This window comes from Ranitomeya imitator, chromosome 3 (assembly GCF_032444005.1).
Source record: "Ranitomeya imitator isolate aRanImi1 chromosome 3, aRanImi1.pri, whole genome shotgun sequence".
In the NCBI taxonomy this organism is placed as follows: domain Eukaryota; kingdom Metazoa; phylum Chordata; class Amphibia; order Anura; family Dendrobatidae; genus Ranitomeya; species Ranitomeya imitator.
The window spans coordinates 593,865,744-593,879,855 of NC_091284.1; positions in this window are offsets into that span (position 1 = coordinate 593,865,744).

Genomic DNA, 14,112 nt, shown 5'->3' on the forward strand with positions numbered 1-14,112 from the left:
ATAATGCGTTTATGTTTTTGGATGATTGGTATATTCAACAGGTGGGCACTGCGATGGGTACTCCGGTAGCGTGTACTTTTGCTAATTTGTTTTTGGCTTTATTCGAAGAGAAATATGTTTACTCGGACAGCAATAGTTTTTTATGTCACATTAAACTCTATCAGAGATACATCGATGACATAGTGGTGATCTGGGACAACACAGAGGAAAAGTTTAATGAGTTTGTAAACCATCTGAATGTTAAAAATGAGATGAATATGGCGTTCACTTCGGTGTTTGGTGGACGCCGGTTGGAATTTTTGGACGTTCTTGTTGAGATCAAACATGATGGAATTTGTACGTCTTTGTTTCGCAAACCTGTCGCGGCAAACACAATGATGCATTTTAATAGTTTTCACCCAGGACATGTGAAAAAAGCATTGCCTCGCAGCCAATTTTTGAGGGTGAGTAAAGTTAATAACACTGAGGAGGGTTTTCTATCACAGTCTGAAGAGATGTTACATAGATTTGAGCAAAGGGGATATCCACGTAAGTTACTGGAAACAGTTAAAAATGAGGTCATTGATGAGAGAAAGATGGATAAAAAGCAGTCGTTATCTTGTCGCAAAAAGCAGACAGATAAGAGGTTCACCTTTTGCTTTGCGTTTAATAATATGGACCAGCAGATCAGATTGGCGATCAAAAAGAATTGGCACATTTTGGGTCGAGATAAAGACCTTATGGAGGTAGTAGCAAGAGGTCCGGTGATAGCAAATAGACGCAGTGTCAGGCTAAAGGACAGGTTGGTCCAAAATCGCATCAAGAAACAGGGCCAAAGTTGGTTAAATACAATGATACCGAAGGGAAATTTCAAGTGCGGTCATTGCTCGTTTTGTAAACAACATATGTTAGATCGAGTATTACATATAGGAGCACTAGAACATACGGTGAAGGATTTCATCACATGTCGAACAGATCACGTTGTATATGCGATCTTTTGCCCGTGCAGATATTTCTACATAGGGAAAACGATTAGACCGCTATATATTCGTTTTCGGGAACATTGCAGGTCTTTAGTAACAGGCAAAGGAGTGCCGCGGTTAATTACCCATATGAAAGAACAGCATGGAGGGAGGGCGGATACAATGACCTTTGCTGGTATTGAAAAGGTTAATTTACCTACCAAAGGGGGAGATCTAGATGGTTTGCTTCTACAATGTGAGGCCAGATGGATCATGCGTAGCAATGCCACGGGTCCGTTGGGGTTTAATGATAGAGTGGATTTATCCATCTTCCTATAGTAAAAGTTGCATCAGCAGATGAGATCTCACTATATAATTGGCAGCATTAGAGCTCCCAACAATTAGCAAAAAAGTTACCTTGCATCATTCACTGTAAGCCAAATATATTGCGATTTCGGCGCTTTCATGTATTTTCATGTATTTTGCATTTGATCTATGTTTTTTAAATGTGCTTTTAAATGTATTGTTTTTATGAGCGGGAGGGGCGGGCAGCTGAAGAGGGGAGGTGCAGCTTTGTCTGCGCTATATTTCCGCTGCCTCACCTGACCGCTGATGGACCCGTAGAAGCGCAGGCACAGCGCGAAACGGCCGTCGTCCAGACGCTCCCCTGCTCACACAAGCTGTACCGCTGTAGGTTCCGGCCATGATTTTTATGTGAAGATTTTGTCAATAAAGTATCGAATCCTGTGAAGATTGGTGAGTGCCCTTATTTCTTCTCATCTATGGACTTTATTATTTTAGTTTTGTGCTTAGAGTCATTGTCTTGTTGGAAGATGAGTTCCAGAGCCCTCTGTAAGAAGTTTTCATCCAGGAAATCTCTGTACTTGGCCACATTCTTATTTCCTTCAATGACAACCAGTCGTCCTGTCCGTGCAGCTGAAAAACACCCCCAGAACTTGATGCTGTAACCACCAAATTTAACTTTTCAATTGTATTGGGCAGGTGATTTGCAATGCCTGGGTTTCTCCACACATACTTCTTAGAATTATCACCAAAAAGGTCTATCTTCGTCTCATCAGACCAGAAAAACTTATTTCTCATAGTCTGGGAGTCCTTTATGTGTTTTTTTTTAGCAAACTGTATGAGGGCTTTCATATGGTGTGGGGGTGCTTTGCTAGTGACACCATGTTGTTAGCTTTTCATAGCTCGGTGACACAGGTCATAATGACCACCCTGGTAATTATCAGACCCGTGCGATGACGTCACAGGGAAACCGACCTGAAGGCAGAGGGAGCTCCCATCCTTCGGCCTCCTTCCTGAATGTTGCGATCACTCTTGATTAAATAATTGATCCACGTAGTTTAACATGCTTTATGTAAAATTATGTTTAGTTAAAATTTTTAAAACCGCTTGGCCTGGTACAGTTCACAAAATTTTTTGGGGGGGCAAAAAGCTGACTATTGTCATATATTCTGTAGAACTTGCTTTGTGTGAAATTTTTTGGTTTTGAAATAAAAAGCAAAAATCGCCTGCTACAGGTGTTCACTTTCAATAATTGTAATGAGGTCATTCAGTTCTTGCTTTCAAGAGTGTATAGATGACACTGCTTATAATGTTTGGCAGACTTTGCACTGTGCAAAACGTTTATAAGGGTAGAAATACCACAACTATACTTTGTTCACAATATTTGATTGAGGCACTACAGTTGGTGCCTTTAAGGATGTATGGTTGACCCTGCATTTAATTGTAGGTAGGATTTGCACTTGGTAAATAATCTTTATGAGTCTTTGAGTACCACTACATAACAATTTTACCACAATGTGTATGAGGCCCTCCTTTATGTCTAATACAGGGTTTATTCAAGTCTCTCTTCAATCAAATTTTGTCAGTTCTTGCTTCCTTCATAAATTACACTGAAATTTCCAATTTTTTTTATAAAAAATTAAGTTCTGATATACTTATTTAAAAATAAATACATTCTGGCTTAAATACAAGTCATTATACATGTAGGAATGTTTCTTAACTTTTTTTCCTGTAGATAAGTTTTTTTGATCTTGAATGTTTTATTGTCAGTCCTTAAAGTGGATTAGGCTACTTTCACACTTGCGTCGTGCACTGCACGTCGCTATTCCATGTTGCGGCGCACCGAAGCAAGCAGTGAAAGCGCCGCACAACGGGGGCAGCGGATGCATTTTTCCAGCGCATCCGCTGCCCCATTCTGAGGTGCGGGGAGGCGGGGGTGCAGTTCTGGCCGTGCATGCGCGGTCGGAAATGGCGGACACAGCGCAGCAAAAAAAGTTGCATGTAACGTTTTTTGCTGCCGGCGGTCCGCCACAACAGGGCGCAACCGTCGCACGACGGTTGCGACGTGTGTCAATGCGTTGCAATGTGTCACTAATGTTAGTCTATGGGGAAAAAATGCATCCTGCAGACAACTTTGCAGGATGCGTTTTTTTCCCCTAAACGACGCATTGCGACGTATTGAAAATGACGCTAGTGTGAAAGTAGCCTTAAACTGTGACACTATTGTTCTCAGCAGTGATATGTGAGTCAGATATGCTTCCAGGGGTCTTCCCCCATCCTGTTCATTTATATATTCAGCACTTTTTCCATCCATTTCAATATTTTTACTACCCCCCCAGACCTCTTTGTACGGTCTGCCGGAAAATTGCTCAGATTTCCCATTGACTCCCATTATACCTATTAGTCGAAACAAACATTCGAGCATTAGAAATTGCTTAGTTTGAGTAATGAGCATCCGTGCAGTATAATACTCTCTCATCTCTAGAAACCGAACATCATTATTGAGTCACATAATCATATTCGAGTGCAATGCCACTGATTATATACAACGATATATGGTGTGGCATGGATAATATTTTATACCTTCGTATTTAAGCAGATTATGACAAAGATGTTAAGGTGAATCAGGGCCTTATATAAAGTGATAGTGCAAAAATGGTATTAGTATAAAGTCTATACTAACTGCTGGATACAGAAGTATTTTGAGCATCCCACTCCTGAGTGGGATCCACCCAACACTATTTTCAGCTGTCACCTTCTATTAAATTCATTTGGGTTCCAAACTCCCACAAGTTGCGAAATGCATACTTTTTAAAGTTAAATATGCTGGGAGACTCGCAGTTCCTAATATTGCAAACTATCATCACTCAACCATGTTAAAATAAAGCTCGCCCAGGCTTACAGCTGACAGCCAAGTAAGCAAGTCCAAAATGGAGCATACTTTTAATTACTGTCATTCTTAATCTTAACTTTTCATTTCTCACATCCTTTCCTACCAACCCTTAATCATTCCACTTTACTGCTTTGGATCAAACATAATTTGCTGTCTCCACAAGTTTACCCCCATGAGAAATTGTTTTCTTCACTTTATTATTGGTATTGGAATTTCTTATTCCAATTCTGAGGATATTCTATAGGCTAGAGGGAGGGGTTTTGAACATAAATGACCAGTTTAAAGATGTGAAAATTATATATTTTCAGTAACTAAGACTTATATAATAACTCCAATGTATATAATATCTCAAATTTATGTTCTCAGAGCATTTCTTCTCTCGCAGTTATTAAAACATTTGCAGAACTATTAAACAATCTTTGTTGAGTGATTGGTCTAGAAAATTTCAAACTTCAAATATCAAAATCACATACTCACATCATAATTGGTCCTCACTAAGCTATTGATTGGGCATGCAAATCATCTCAATGTGTCTCACAACAAGAATCACATTTAAAACTGTCTTGGTGATATTTTATGCAATCTAAGCATCATAGAGTTTTTCTCTCAAATTCTGACTTTTGCTGAAGACACTGTGGAAGCCCTTCAACTCTTCTTCACATTTATTTGACAGTAATTTCAAACCTAACATAAAAAAAATTATATCTACATTATATTCACTTTCACCTGGGATGGTCTTCTACTTCTTGAAATTATACTTTCTCCACAGATACAGATATATTATTCAAATAAATAAGCATATGTTTTAAAATTTGAATTTGACTGTTTTGCAGAATTAGAAAAAATGGAACTTTAAAAGAATTGCGGTAAATAAATGCTGCGAATAGTAAAATTAAAATGCTTCTAATTGCCTAGAAAATATATATGGAAATGACTGTGAGTTCCCCTTAAAGTTAACTGAACATGTTTTGAGCTCAGTAATGCAAAAACAGCCTTTTTAATGTCCAAATATCTTCAACCTATCTGGTCAGGGATAACCAAATGCTAACCAGTGGTAACCAACAGCATATTTAAAAACACACTGCAGAATTAGACTGCAGACTTTTTACCCTACCTTAATTGTATAGTCAAAAAAGCATACCTTTTGGAGGGGCAGATGCATGCATTGCTGTTCACTGTATGGTGCAAACAGAACAAGTTGATCATTTTTCTTCCTCCCTCCAATGTTCATCACCTATACAATGTTTTGCTTTAGCAAAAATTTTAAATAAAAGTGTGATCATTGTTTGTAAACTCTTTTAACAAAATTAGACTATTTGACAAAAAACTTTATCCCTAAATAAGAAGGTCACTAAAGAGCAAAGTGACACAGTTAAACTCTGTGGTAGAGCAGGGAGACAAGTATTTTCTTTTGTAGGTCATAAGTTGCATAGTGGCATATTCACATTTAGGTCTTGTACATTTCCTGTTGCAATGACATCACCAGTTCAGTCAGTCCCGGACCTGCCATTGCCTGTCACTTGACTTGCTGTTGTTAGTTATGTACAGTTGAAACCACAAGTTTACAGACACTATTTAAAAAGATATGTATGTATGTTATTCTCAATGTCTGACATGAAATCAGAATAAATCTTTCCTGCTTTAGGTCAATTAGGATTACCATAATTATTAATATTTGTCAAATGCCATAATAAGGAGAGATTCAATGTTTTAAGGCATTTTTATCACTTAATATAAAGTCAAAAGTTTACATACACTAAATTATATACATTCATATTTAAATTATACACATACGCTAAATTATACACATACATAAATTACTATGCCTTTAGATAATTGTGGACTGCCCATATGATGATGTCTTGTGTTTGGTAGCTTCTGCTTTTTGGCAATATCTGAGTTAATTAGAGACACACCTGTGGATGTATTTTAAGGCATACCTGAAACACACACTGCTTCTTTGTGTATCATCATGGGAAAGTCTCAAAAAATCATCCAAGATATCAGGAAGAGAATTGTGGACTTGCACAAGTCTGGCTCATCCTTGGGTACAATTTCAAGATACATGAAGGTACGGTGCTCATCTGTACAAACAATTATACACAAGCATAAACAAGGTGGGAATGTCAAGCCATCATACGCTCAGGATTGAGATGGGTTTTGTGTCCTGGAGATGAATGTGCTTTGGTATGAAATGTGCATATCAACTCAAGGACAAAATCAAAAGACCTTGTAAAGATGATGGCAGAAGCTGGTAAGATTGTATCAATATCCACAGTGAAACAAGTACTGTATCAACATGGGCTGAAAGGCCATTTTGCCAGGAAGAAGACATTACTCCAAAAGAAACAAAAAACAGTCAGATTAATGTCTGCAAATAAACACAGGAACAAAGACCTTAATTTTTGAAGACATGTCCTCTGGTATGATGAAACTAAAATTGATATTTTTGGGCATAATAGCCATTTATGTTTGTGGAAAAAGGGAGAAGTTTGGAAGCCTAAGAACACCATTCCAGCTGTGAAACACAGGGGTGGCAGCATCATGTTGTGGGGTTATTTTGCTGCAGAAGGGACTCGCACACTTCACAAAATACATGGCATCATGACAAAAGAGGATTTTGTGGCAATGCTGAAGCAACATCTCAAGACATCAGCCAGGAAGTTAAAGCTTAGGTTGCAATGGGTCTTCCAAAAGGACAATGACCTGAAGCATTTTGCCAAAATGGTAACAAAGTGGCTTAAGGAGAACAAGGTCAATGTTTTGGAGTGGCCATCTCAAAACCCTTATCTCAATTATATTGACAATTTATGGGCAAAGCTGAAAAGGCAGGTGCGAGCAAGGTGACCTACAAACCTGGATCAGTTATACCAGTATTATCAGGTGGAATGGGCCCAAATTCCAACCAACTATTGTAAGAAGCTTGTGGATGGATAAGCCAAATGTTTGACCTAAGTCAGTTTTAGGCAATTGGTACCAAATACTTATGAAATGTATGCAAACTTTTGATTTTGCAGTAATAAAAATCTTTAATGATGTTGATATCAGGGTCCAGTTGGGGCCATACTATCACTTCCAGAATTCCTTCTTTATATTGAAAATAGTTCTCAATATATTTGCTGCATGATTGCCACTGTTGTCCTGGTGCAAAGTGCATTTGGAGCAAACCAGATGCCTCCCTGATGGTTTTACATGCTGAATAAGTAGCTGCCTGTACTTCTCAGCCTTTATCACATCAAGAAATGGGCAATATAGAGGGCTGTAGGTATAATGGTCAGCCAAGTAAGCATAGTACAGCAGATGAAAGACAAATCATGATTACTTCCTGTTAGGGTTGGCGGAACGCACCGATTATATTTATTAATGAGATAGGTGCGTTCACAACCCGGGATCCACCGTGCAGGAAAGAACCTGCTGCTAAGTAAGGCGGTGAAGTAAATTAGAATAAACGAACTCTGTTACTTCACAGAGCCCATAGTAAAGAGAATGATGTGCCCTGTTTAGCTCACAGGGAACACAGCTACTGAGTAGAGCTGACAGTGGTCATGCAGTCCCAACCAAACACGCTGCTCCTCTCCGGTGGATCCGGAATTCTAATGGCTATTAGCCAGCTCTGAATTCACTCATGAGAAACTCCTCGCCGGAGGTGCCAGCATTCTAGGGGCTTATTTCAGCCGGGTCCCTGACCACACACACGACCACAATGGCGCTGAGCTCGTACATGTTTGATACTAGCGCATGGCCGTGCGGTCATGAGAACCTTTTATCGTTGTAGCACCTACAGGACCTTCCAAGAAGAACCAATGGAAGTTGCTGCAGTACCTGAGCATGTGACCCTAGATCTCCACTGAGAGATCTTGCCCTGGGCATGCTCAGTGTGTGCAATGCAGGACTTAGCCCTAGCACCTACATGACCTTCCAAGAAGGACCAATGGAAGTTGCTGCAGTACCTGAGCATGTGACCCTAGATCTCCACTGAGATATCTTGCCCTGGGCATGCTCAGTGTGTGCAAAGCAAGGAATTTGTTAACACTTAAAAGGGGGCAATGAATTGCTATATCAGATTACATATATTTATATATATGTGTGTTCAAAACTATTTAGCGAACCCCAGTGCAAACAAATAAAGTGAGTGGAAACCACTCGCTTGAGCAGTAAAAACCAACCACCAGAGGTATAGACCCAATTTCAAGAAATTCGTAGCACGGATATACAAGCTATAAAACTATTACTTTATTTGCAGTAGTAACAACATATTTTTATGTGCACATGTTTGAAAGACATAAAAAACATATAATGAGTGACATAAATAAAATCACTAATCTATATAAAAACCTAAATAGATATAGGGTACACCATAAAAGGAAGTGTTACTCTCAGGACTCCAATTAGCAATCTATAAAATTAAGTGTGTGCCACAGGCTAAAAAAACGAGATGTAGAAGTATAATATAAACATGTAAAAGCAGTAAATATGGGGTTAAAATATATAACCCATAGTGTAAGCAACTACAATGGCTATACACCGTGCAAAAAGTGCAATGTGCAAATCATGAAGCAGAGAAATAAGGTGATAAGTGTAATATTAAATTGTATAAAAGGGGGGAAAATGGTGAGAGGGTAATATTAAGGAGTTCCTGTACCTTGAAGGTGTCACCAATCCAAACAATGCACACCCCGACGCGCGTTTCGGATACAGAATCCTTCGTCAGGCGTTAGCCATTGTACAGCCATTGTAGTTGCTTACACCATGGGTTATATATTTTAACCCCATATTTACTGCTTTTACACGTTTATATCATACTTCTACATCCTGTTTTTTAGCCTGTGGCACACTTAATTTTATAGATTGCTAATTGGAGTCCTGAGAGTAACCCTTCCTTTTATAGTGTAACCTATACCTATTTAGGTTTTTATATAGATTGGTGATTTTATTTATGCCACTCATTATATGTTTTTTATGTCTTTCAAACATGTGCACATACAAATATGTTGTTACTACTGCAAATAAAGTAATATTTTTATAACTTGTATATCCGTGCTACGAATTTCTTGAAATTGGGTCTATAGCTCTGGTGGTTGGTTTTTTCAGTGTGTGCAAAGCAGGACTTAGTCCCAGTAAAGCCCGCTCACCGCAGAACAGTGCAGGGTACAATAGTAAAGCCTGGAGAGGCAGCAGTAACCCTTTACACAGTATCAGATTCAGTGAGGCTCATCTGCGGCCGATGCAGAATGGGAGACCGCAGCAGACATGGTTCGAGATTCCCCCTGTGCAGCGGCGGGAACTTGACTCCTAACACTTCCCTTCAGAAGCAGAAAACCTCCAGCAATGCCATCAGCTCAAAACCAAGGTGAAGATAACTGAAATAGCAATATGCAGATTTTAATGGACTCAGTGAAAGGTCCCATAGCTGGATGTTCTAATGGACTGAAATGTGCAAGAAGGATGGGAAATTTTGCTAAATGAAATTTTCATTGCCCAATAGGTAACAATCCCTAAAGGAAGGAAGAATTTGTAGCATTTAAAGAGACAAGGATGGATGAACACAGAACTAATCAAATTGTAAAAGAGGAAAAAAAGAAATGGATTTCAAATAGAAAGAGGGAGGGGCATATCTAATTAATAATGTAATGCTGTTTGCAGGGAATGCAGAGCAAGCGTTAGAAGAACTAAAGAAAGTAATGAAGTGAGGCTTGCAACGGAGACCAAAAGCAGTAAAAAAGGATTTTGGTGGTATGTCAAAAGCAAAATAAAAGTCAAGGATGCTACAGGATATTTTCAGGATGAAAAGGATGAAGGGGTCAAAAATGATATTGAGGAGGCCAAACTTTTAAATTCCTATTTTCCATCTGTGTTCTCTAAGAAAGCAATTTTAACATCAACTGATCTTCACGGTGCCATTGAAGGAATAAAAGAATCCACACTATCCATAAACAGAGAGATAGTGAGGGAACACTTAGCTAATTTAAATGAATTTAAATCTCTTGGTCCAGATGAATTATGTCCTAGGGTACTGAAAGAGTAAGCAGGGTAACTTGCAGAACTACTAGCCAGAATCTTTGAAAAATCCTGGAGGACAGGAGAAGACCCAGAAGGTTTGAGTAAGGCAAATGTTTTCCATATGTTCAAAAAAGGAAAGTAGATGGAGCGAGGAAATTATAGGGCAGTGTGCATTGCTGCTATACCAGGAAATAAATTTGAACAAATTATTAAACAGCATTAGTACTTGGATAAGCATACAACACATAACCAGTACAAGCATAGGTTTGTAGCAAGCAAGTCATCCAAGACTAATCTAATTTCCTTCTATGATGGAATAACTGACTGGGTGGTTCAGGAGAATGTGGTAGATATATGATATATCTTGACTTCCGCAAAGCATTTACTGTATAAAGTATCTCATACAGTACAATCCTTATAGAAAAAATGACCAAGCATGGGACTGACAAGGCTACGGTTAGGTGGATTCATAACTGGCTTAGTGATCATACTTAAGCAATGGTAATAAATGGTTGCACATCCAATTGTAAGAGTGTTATAAGTGGGATATCACAAGGCTCTTTCCTGGACCCAGTGTTGTTCAACATTTTTATGTATGATCTAGATAAGGGAACCAACGGTAATCTAATCAAATTTACAGAGAATGCAAGGAGGGATAGATAACACTAGAGAAGACAGAGAAAGGATTCAGGTGAGTCTAGATAAATTTGAACAATGTACAGCAACTAATAGAATGGTATTTAACAGGGAGAAATGCAAGATTCTACATCTGGGAAAGAAAAACAAAAATTACATCTACAGAATGGGAGGAATAGAAATAAGCAAGCAGCATGTGTGAAAAAGACAAATAGATCACAGACCACACATGAATCAACAGTGTAATGCAGCAGCAAAAAAGGCAAACACAGTTCTAAGATGTATTAAGAGAACCAAAGTCTCGATCATGTGAGACAATCATCTCCTTCCGCGGCTCCTTGGTCAGGCCTCATCTGGAAAGCTGTGTCCAGTTCTGCATACATGCTAGCCACCTTAGGGAGAGACCCAAGTTGGGCTAAATGTAGCCAGACGAAAGAGACCGAAAAGCCCTCTACTTAAAGGAAATACATAGTGGATGCTTTCCTGAAACGGAAAGTACTTGCAAGCAGCATAATACAAAGAATAGCAGGTTTACCCAGAATCCTTTGCAGTAGGCGGAGCTATGCAAATCATCTCTTTCCACCCCTGTCTAATCCACAGCGCTTGGAATCGCCAAGCGTGCAATGCTGCGGATTAGTTTCTAAATTTACACAGCCAACCAATTCCTACCTGTGGACATGTGTTTCGGGCTTTAGGCCCTCATCAGCACAGGGCTGGAATTGGTTGGCTGTATGGAGTGGGGCTCGGTGAGCAAGCGATACATACATGCTAGCCACCTTAGGGAGAGACCCAAGTTGGGCTAAATGTAGCGGGACAAAACTAATCCGCAGCATTGCACGCTTGGCGATTCCAAGCGCTGTGGATTAGACAGAGGTGGAAAGAGATGATTTGCATAGCTCCGCCTACTGCAAAGGATTCTGGGTGAACCTGCTATTCTTTGTATTATGCTGCTTGCAAATACTTTCCGTTTCAGGAAAGCATCCACTATATATTTTCTTTAAGTAGAGGGCTTTTCGGTCTCTTTCGTCCCGCTACATTTAGCCCAACTTGGGTCTCTCCCTAAGGTGGCTAGCATGTATGTATCGCTTGCTCACCGAGCCCCACTCCATACAGCCAACCAATTCTAGCCCTGTGCTGATGAGGGCCTAAAGCCCGAAACACGTGTCCACAGGTAGGAATTGGTTGGCTGTGTAAATTTAGAAACTAATCCGCAGCATTGCACGCTTGGCGATTCCAAGCGCTGTGGAATAGACAGGGGTGGAAAGAGATGATTTGCATAGCTCCGCCTACTGCAAAGGATTCTGGGTAAACCTGCTATTCTTTGTATTATGCTGCTTGCAATTACTTTCCGTTTCAGGAAAGCATCCACTATGTGTGTCCAGTTCTGGACATTGAAAAACTGGAGTAAGTTCAGAGAAGAGCTACCAGAATGGTGAGTGGACTGCAATGTATGTCCTGCAAGGAAACATTGAAAAATCTGGGAATGTTTAGCTTTCAAAAAAGAAGGCGAAGTGGAGACTTAATAGCTGTCGACAAAAATCTGAAGGGATGTCACAGTGTAGAGGGATCATCCTTATTCTCATTTGCATATGGAAATACAAAAAGCAATGCAATGAAAATGAAAGCGAGAAGATACAGATTAAATATTAGATAAAACATTTTGACAGTGATGGTGATCATTGAGTGGAATTTGCTACCACAAGAGGAGGTGAGTTATCCTTCAATGGAAGGCTTCAAGCAGAGGCTGGACAGACATCTGTCTGAGATTCTTTAGTGAATCCTGCATTGAGCAGTAGGTTGTACACGATGACACTTGATGTCCCTTCTAACTCTAACATTCTATGATTCTATGATAAGCGCAATAGGTTTTTATCCAAGTAACAGCAGGGAGACAAAAAGCAATGGTACCCACCTGGTAATCTTGTGGTACCACAACTATCAAGTTTAAGACGGTTGCAGACCTAAAAATGATATAAACTAAAATGGAATGAAATGGTTAATTCTGTGCTTCCAACACATATATATATATATATATATATATATATATATATATATATATATATATATATATATATATATTCTTTGGGCACACCTTCTAGTTTAAAGATTTTTCTGTATTTTCTTGTCTATGAAAATTGTAAACTCACACTGAAGGCATCAAAACTATGAATTAACACATGTGGAATTACATACTTAACAAAAAAGTGTGGAACAACTGAAAATATGTCTTATATTCTAGGTTTTTCAAAGTAGCCACCTTTTGATTTGATGACTGCTTTGCACACTCTTGGCATTCTCTTGATGAGCTTCAAGAGGTATTCACTGGAAATGTCTTGCAACAATCTTGAAGGAGTTTCCAGAGATGCTTAGCACTTGTTGGCCCTTTTGCCATCACTCTGTGGTACAGCTCACCCCAAACCATCTCGATTGGGTTCAGGTCTGGTGACTGTGGAGGCCAGGTTATCTGGCGGAGCATCCCATCATTCAACTTCTTGATCAAATAGCCCTTACACTGTCTGGAGGTGTGTTTGGGGTCATTGTCCTGCTAAAAATAAATGATGGTCTAACTAAACGCAAACCAGATGGAATAGTATGCCGCTGCAAGATGCTGTGGTAGCCATGCTGGTTCAGTATGCCTTTCATTTTGAATAAATCCCCAACAGGGTCATCAGCAAAGCACCCCATACCATCATACCTCCTCCTCCCTGCTTCACGGTGGGAACCAAGGATGTAGAGTCCATCCGTTCACCTTTTCTGCATCACACAAAGACACGGTGGTTAGAACCAAATATCTCAAATTTGGACTCATCAGACCAAAGCACAGATTTCCACTGGTCTAATGTCCATCCCTTGTGTTCTTTAGCACTGACAAGTCTCTTCTGCTTGTTGCCTGTCCTTAGCAGTGGTTTCCTAGCAGCTATTTTGCCATGAAGGCCTGCTGCACAAAGTCTCCTCTTAACAGTTGATGTAGAGATGTGTCTGCTGCTAGAACTCTGTGTGGCATTGACCTGGTCTATAATCTGAGCGGCTGTTAACCTGCAATTTCTGAGGCTGATGACTCAGATAAACTTATATTCAGAAGCAGTGGTTACTCTTGGTCTTCCTTTCCTGGGGCGGTCCTCATGTGATCAAGTTTCTTTGTAGCGCTTGATGGTTTTTGCAACTGCACTTGGGGACACTTTCAAAGTTTTCCCAATTTTTCAGACTGACTGACCTTAATTTCTTAAATTAATGATGGCCACTCGTTTTTCTTTACTTAGCTGCTTTTTTCTTGCCATAATACAAATTCTAACAGTCTATTCAGTAGGACTATCAGCTGTGTATCCTCCAAACTTCTGC